The 8,165-nt window shown below is 37.5% G+C and overlaps 1 long non-coding RNA gene across 1 annotated transcript; it reads right to left on the reverse strand.

The window, feature by feature from the left end:
* Positions 1-327: 327 nt before the first annotated feature.
* On the reverse strand, positions 328-3,510 carry LOC110890562. The gene is made up of 7 exons (XR_002564594.2): positions 3,411-3,510; positions 3,174-3,233; positions 2,792-2,895; positions 2,282-2,322; positions 2,067-2,190; positions 1,769-1,954; positions 328-1,396 (listed from the first exon to the last, which is right to left on the reverse strand). It is a non-coding gene; the product is annotated as an uncharacterized LOC110890562 (long non-coding RNA).
* Between the last annotated feature and the right edge of the window lie 4,655 nt (positions 3,511-8,165).

Raw genomic sequence — 8,165 nt, forward strand, 5'->3', positions numbered from 1 at the left:
GCACTTGATTATTCTTATCAAGGTTGTCATCATAGTTGCAAATTTATTGCACTTGATTCCTCCAACTTCCAATGTTACTAGAAATCCAAAAAAATTGTAATTTCTACAACGGAATATAGATACATATCTTTACACACAAATGAAACCCATAATTATCGAAATTGTTTCTTTATAAATTATCAATAAGTTTCTGTCTCAGTAAAAATTATGAGTTATTATTATAAAGATATAAAAACCAAAACATCCAATGTTATATCATAACTAACCCGGCCAATACTCACCAATCACCAGCTTACTCGAAAATGCCTCAAGTGTTGAATGCCTCAATTAAACAACTATTGGTCCGTTCTTTGGAACATCGGTATAGGATACGAGTAATTGAACAAGCCTCCATATCCACTGATGAAGACAACACAAAACCACAATCACTGCATCCGAACTACAACTGACAATGAAAAACCCAAAAAAGGATTACTGATTCACTAAATGTAGTTCATTACTCAGATGTTTTACAGTTTATCATAAAAGGAAAACAAGCTAATAACTTTCAGAAAGAGCCTAAAATATCCTCACATTTTTTAGTACTCTTCTTCAACTCCACACATATGGGTGTTAATTTCTTTGACTCGTCATTTACATGTTTATGTTCGTTTGCTGCTTCCATATACTGTTTATGTGCAACAAAATTCTAATTCAAACACACGTCTTGCAAGTGTGTGTATCTTATGGCGTAAAAGCCCAACATTCATGCCAAAACCCTTGGAAAGATTTCAGGTACTAATCCCATTTTTCAAACTCTTTATAGCTGTGGTGAGCTTGCACTTCATAATCTCATTACAAATCTCTACGGGTTCACCAATAATATTCCCCGGTAACCTGTCATATACACCTTCAGGATGAAGAAATTGTTTCTTGTATAAACATAGTTTGTAGTAACCCATTCTGACATCATGGGAGAAGTCATGACCAGAATACGAAAATCATCAAAAGATTTGACTTCTTTGAATGAAAGATGGGGTTCGAATGTTCTAGAACATTCTAGAACATCTGAACCAACATCTTCGTTGCCATTTTCTATATGTTCGAAAATGTGCCCGCTAGGTGGAATGGATGTTGATGGTCTAACGGACTTTCTGGGCTTGTTAACCTTTTTTTCAGGCCACAGTTGAAGAAAGAGACTCTGGATGCACGCTTCAAGATTTTATCTTTAAACAGATTCCCCCTTAACCGATGATATAGGTACGCAAAATATTGAGTTGAGTCTTCACAGCAAAACCAAATCCGTAACGCTTCTCGTATCAGATTTCCCGCTCAAAGTATGCATATATGTGTTGAGTCTTGTGCAATGTCCTCACTACTCAAACCGACAATTGATAAAGGTTTCTTCTTCAACAATCTGCATCAAGTCTCGGTCATGTGTAAATTTGTGCTAAGTCGTATGTTTGACAATTATTTGGAGTTATATGTATAAGCATATGTATATACTAATTTGGGTTTGAGTGCTCCCTTGGGAAATCAAAGGTCAAGTGGTTATTTAACAAGTATGTTTTATCACTTATAACAATATAGATAACTAAGAATGAGGTCACCAAAGGGTCATTCGGGTAAAATGTTTTGGGAAAGTAAAACATTTATGTAAGTTGAATGTCTTCTGAAGGTAAAACATTGTTTAAGTTAAATGTTTTTGGAAAGTAAAAATTTGTTTGAATATTGTACGTTGGGTGATACTAGAAGTAATAACTGAGCTTTAGAGGAACGGATTCACTACCTCTATATATTTCCATTCAGACTCCCCAACAGCAACGACAGTCCCACCAAACCTCTATGTTAATAATGAGTGTCATATGTACCTACTTTCAGCAAAGTCATCATGAACCTTATTCCTACATATATTTTACGACTTTGAGCTTCCAGGTACTTGTTCATGCCAGTAATGAACTAGGATAGACAGCATCTGATTACAACTAATGCCCAAATTAGAAAACATGTTTTCTATGGAGTTTGAATAAATAAGCCACATTAATTATGGTTTATACTTAGGTTTGTATATAACTGAAAAACCGGACCTTGTTGTAAGTGCGTGAGGGGCAACAGAAAGAACCACAAGTTGATCGATAATGTCACAGATGCACCGAGTATATTCTTTGAAAGACTTGTGTGTTTTCTGGCTTCAGCAAACGTCTCACCTTGCTAATTTATAAGAATGTAAATAACCATATGAGACAATAAGAAAAAAAAAATATATTCAGACTAATTAAAATATATAAGTCAAAAAGCTCACATCATTGTCTGGCAGAAGAGTTATATTTGTATGTGTTTCACCTGCCAATATAAATCAGGAACTATTCGTCAATCTCACTTAAAGGTTGTAACCAACGTTTGAGGACCTGAACCGGTCTCCATGTTGGTCCACTAGTTGTAATGGCCAAACCAGATGTAAGAAACGGATGACATCAAAATATAAAATAAATAATTATGGTAAAATGGGAACAATTTAATCAATTTCTGGTTCAATCCTACAGTTCCACCAGCCAGTGACACTACTATTTCGACGGACGGGCCTCAATCTGGTTTTCAACAACAGCTTAAATTGGAATACAACAACAGCATAATAAAACAATACAGGATGACTTGGAATTAATTTTGAGAGATGGGTTTTATGCTATCTGCAAGTATTCCATTTTAAAAAGTACCACATATGAAGACTCAATGCATACTTGCATTAAAAAGACAGTACACACCTGTTCCATTAAAAAGACTTACTATTCTCGCCTTCAAGGGGAACATATACCTGTGGTCTAGCATAGGCATTCCATATGCGTTCATTTAACAGTTCTGAACCACCACCAGGTATAACACAACTTCAACTGTGAATGACGGCCATCTATCGAGTTGCTGTGAGCATTTAACAAACACAAACACAGTGAATGACGAGAATAGTAAGTAGTATGCCATAATTATACAAACCTAAAGCATTACCCAATGGTCTACTTAAAAAACCCATTGGTAAAAATACCAGTGGCTTTCCAATAAATCATGCCTAAATAATTCATTATTTCCCTTGAATCTTAAACATCATCCAGGATAAAGATATCTAGATATCAAAGTAATTTTGATATCCCGGTATACCATGAAAAGGGAGCTTTAATATATGAATCTTGATTTTACCATACCTGATAGAAAGATAGATGCGCTCCTATGAAATGTCAACATGCTATGATCCATTCCCATACCTGATATAGATCAATGTATGCTGTCAGCAGCTATCAAAACACAAAATTCTCAAAACATGAATCAAACTTGGCAAATACAGAGCAGAGAAACAATAAACATTGAATTGTTAAACATCACCAAAGTCCTAAAATCTTCAGATCAGATAGAATTAATGAGCAAAGATGAAAACTTCTTACATGGACACTCGATCTGGTCTGTTATTGGACCTCCGATCAGGTCAGAAAACTGCATATTGAATTGGAGCAGTAAGATCTCAGATGATGGAAGAGCGGCCGTGAAATGATTTTCCAAATGATGGTAACTATATATAGGTGAGAACGTAGGGGAAAAAACCCTAATCTTAAATTTTGGTTCAAACCCCGGAAATTTAGTATCTTTTTTTCATAGAGAACTTAAATGAATATAGGATTTTTTTAATGTTTCAATAATAAAATAAAACAATAACTGAAATTTGACAATTTCAATTTGGGGCTGATCGTTTCTAAGGGGCTGATCGTTTTCTAAAGATTGTGTACTTGATCTGTAAATCCTTTCCAGTGAAGTTTGCAAATTAAATTTGTTCATGGGTGGTCCGCTGGATACCCAAGAGACTTTGATATTTTCTCTAATCCACTGCCATGCAACCGTTTCAATGGGATCTACAACTTTGGAATCTTTGCCACCCTAGCAAATGATTAATGTCTTTTTTAAAAATAACCAAGTATGAGCCCCAATCCGATGATTTTGCAACAACTACTAAGATAGGAGGGATTCACCATATGAAGCCTCGAACATTATCAATTGATCAATAGCATATCAATTGAAATAGCAGAATTGTGAGTATAGTATGTCTATCACGTCCGTTAATCACGTATCGTAGCTTAAATAGATGATACAAAAATAGTGTTGAATAGAGCAGAGTGTGAAGTACATAGGAGCTTATGTAGCTTCATACGAAGGGAGGATTAGGCCGCTTCATACGAAGGGGCTAACTTCGTACGAAGGAGCTTGTCCAGCTTTGTACGAAGCCACTACTACTATATATATATGTGTGTTGGGTCTTGTTCATTAGATAACTTTCCTGACTTGAGAGGGGAAACTCTGTTAGTTTGTTTCCGTGGTTTTGTACTTGTCAAATATCAATAATAAAATAAAACAAAAACAAAGTAACAGTAATACTTGGATTCAAATATAGTAGAACAAAAGCTTTTGAACAAAAAATTAGAACATATCTATATTGTAATTAGAGGTGTTTTTTTACTTGTATTCATTGAATATGTGTAGTATTGAAAAATCTTGAAAGATAGTAAATGTATTTTGGTATATATAACACATCGTATTCATGTTTCTAAGGGGCTGATCGTTTTCCAAAGATTGTGTACTTGATCTGTAAATCCTTTCCAGAGAAGTTTGCAAATTAAATTTGTTCATGGATGGTCCGCCGGATACCCAAGAGACTTTGATATTTTCTCTAATCCGCTGCCATGCAACCGTTTCAATGGGATCTACAACTTTGGATTCTTTGCCACCCTAGCAAATGATTAATGTCTATTTTTAAAATAACCAAGTATGAGTCCCAATCCGATGATTTTGCAACACCTACTAAGATAGGAGGATTCACCATATGAAGCCTCGAACATTATCAATTCCTCAACAGCATACACAATCAATCACCATGTTTTATTCTCCCTTAAATAATATTTTAATGATTATCTTAATTATATGTCAGAGATCCTCCAGAAATAACCACCACCACCAAGGTTATGAATTTATTTGGAATTAGGATTCTTTCGCTACTTAGTACCCAAGGATTATTACATGGCAAAACCACAAGAGGGCCATTGACCCTCGTGCGGGCAAAATTTCCATTTTCATTGAAGTACTTAACATACATTTTTTGTAGTTAATTGGACCTTCTAATTGGTCTCCCATATCGTATTTTTAATAATATAGTAGAAGAGTTTTGGTGATTGAAAATAAAATCCAACAGCAACTTAGGTAGATCGCGGTGTTGGGGTTTTCTAAAAATATGGGAGGGGAAGAAGAAATAAAAACCATGATAATTGATTAATACGGATTGAACAAACTAGAAAAACTTGTCAGTACTTAACTACTTAACTACTGACACTCCTAAACAACAAATTCGGACAAACCATGATCAACTTATAAATTCGGACATCCCTAAGAATATATAAGTTCGGACAAGCCAAATAATAAGTGCTGACACACTTTAATCCACAAATTTAGACACCATGCACGCATACTTGTCCGAATTTGTAGTTATATAATAACTTTTAACAATAACAAACAAATCCCTGAAGTAACATCAACTTGTCAGATCAAGCATTTATCATCCAGAAGTGCATTTACAGACTCCCCCTTGATATATGCGGGGTCTGCAAATCTTCAACAGATCTTCGAGTAGTAGCATTCAGCATTTATCATCCTAGGGTGCATTTGTAGGTCCCAAAATCGGAGGATGGATTTTCACTACCAAAGCCTTGTTTATAACAAACAAAGTTAAGTGTGCGGAATCCACTTAACTAAGCCAATCAAACATAGAACACAATAACACACAATGGTTAACCAAACAAACACACTCTTTTGATTAACTGGATGAGATATTACAAACTGATACAAACATAGTTTACAAGCTTGAAGGGTATTCTCTCATCTCTAAGACTAAACTGTGACCTATATGTGCCTTATATAGCAGATGGGCTGATAAGCTCGACGAATCAGAACCTGGGCTGACGAAACAGGAGAAAGCCCAAAACTAAGCCCAACAGTCAACGAATCACATGTGATTCGTTGACCACTTTAACGAAACTGAACCAAATATCACCATGTCTGTTTGGTCGACATGTATTCGACGAAACAGACTGTTTCGCAAAGCCTGCAAACAGTTAACTGTTTCTGCATAACAGACTGCAGAAACAGATGGCACAAACAACACAACAAAATGACTGATATACCCTTAATATGCAACATGCATAGTTTTACGACCAATACAATAAACAAGAGAGACAAACAAGTCAGACACAAGCGGATAGGAGGATATCCGACTTGGACGACTGTGAATACAGACACGATAATTGATAAAAGACCCTACAAAATACAACATAACGTACAAGACTAGTAACAGACACAAAACTGCATCAACAAACTCCCCCTTGTCTGTTTCTCGTCTTCGGTCTTCATATCTTTCTTCTTCAGTGACGTTCGGACCAGGAACTGCCCGAATGGATTCCCCTGTAGTAACAGTAGCAGGCGACGCGCTGAAACTTTAGTGCCTGGTGTGCATCCTTGTCTTCATAAAAGATGTCATGCCGGTACAGCTTGGTGATGTCGGATGCAGACATATTGACTATCCACATCGGATCCAACATCCTGAAGTTCTCCTTATCACCGTTAAACACAATAACTGCCTCATGAGAGTCGGGATCATAGCACCATAAGCGCATATCACCAAGAAAATCTTGTTTCATCGGCATTAACGGAATTTTGTCCACCACTCTCGCCGGCTCGTACACAAGCTTGTATCTCCCGGTGTTGGTTTCCGGATCAAGAGTGAACTTTATCTGTTGATGCCTGGGGAACTGCGGCTTGTAAGACTTGTCTTTCCACCCCGATTTCTTGTTCATTCTAATCAATCGCTCAAATAACGTCGCACCATCATATTTTGAGCGATTTATGAGATCTATCTTTGTCAAAGCAGCCACATCATAAAATGGCAAAGATAGGATGCTCAGCAGTGACCTAAAATACTGGATCCCGAACTCCCACTTGATTGCAACACAATGGATTTCCTGCACAAACATCCAACATAGAATCCGCCCACTAGGCTTAGCCTTTTCTAGCTGTAAGAAATCAACTTGTGTAGCCTCTGGAACAGGCTTTGAGACCCTAGACAAAAACCGTTGACGCCACGCAGCGAACGCATCCGTGGCATTCTCTGAAGTATCACCGTTCTTCAGATGTTCATCAATATCCTCCACATTGTCTTTCAACCAGTCTTCGTCAAACGGGGCAAACTCGGTACCATCGTGTCTAACATATGACGACTTCTTCACTTCACCCTCGAAGACAATCTCATCGACGTTCTCCACATTTGCAGATTCCGGCTCACTCGGCATCTTTTCAATTTCATCATCATTAACGTCTCGCATTGCTTTCAAGGTGATCAACTGTTGAGGCGTGAGATCATCAACAATCTCACCCTCTTCAAGAGATTCTCCGGTAATCGGATGCACAACCTGTAATGCCAAGTCAGCTGAACTAGGGACAGAGGGTGTACCAGCTAAAGCTTCAAGTAATTGTTCTTCACCGACTGTACCGCTGGATGTCCCTTGAGATGACCCTATCACTGACGGCTGATAAACGACTATAGCAGATGATGTACCAGCTAGGGGCTGTTGTGTTGTAGCAGCTGGATCATGATTTCCTTGATCCTCAGGGTCTTCATCCCTCTTCTGCATGATCTCTTGTTGTTTACACCTGTCTTCCCACGGAGTCGCAACTCGCTTTCGTAGGAAGTCATACCCACCAGTTATCCTTTTCACACCATCAAGTATAGTAGTGTTTCGTGAGTCATACCATTGTTTCATGTAGTCACATCGACCTTTCAGGTCTTCAGCCAGCTTTTGGAGAACCGAACTCCTTCTATCCCTTTCAGCTTCAAAAGCTTTCATCCTTTCATTTTCAGCTTTAAGAAGATCGATCTCTACTTGTTGGCGTTGGATAGTTGCTTGTTGTTCACCAACAGTAGATTTCAACCTATCTACCTCCACCTGGTGACTGATTTGATCATTCTTCGTAATCCGAATAAAATCAGTCTGTCTCTGAATACGGTCTGCTGCAGCCTCATATTGAAGGAACAGAAAGTTATTCTTTTCTTCTTGAGTCATCTCCGAGAAGATCCTTTGACGTTCACCACTAGGTTGTTGAGAAGT

This window comes from Helianthus annuus, chromosome 11 (assembly GCF_002127325.2).
Source record: "Helianthus annuus cultivar XRQ/B chromosome 11, HanXRQr2.0-SUNRISE, whole genome shotgun sequence".
Classification (NCBI taxonomy): Eukaryota; Viridiplantae; Streptophyta; class Magnoliopsida; order Asterales; family Asteraceae; genus Helianthus; species Helianthus annuus.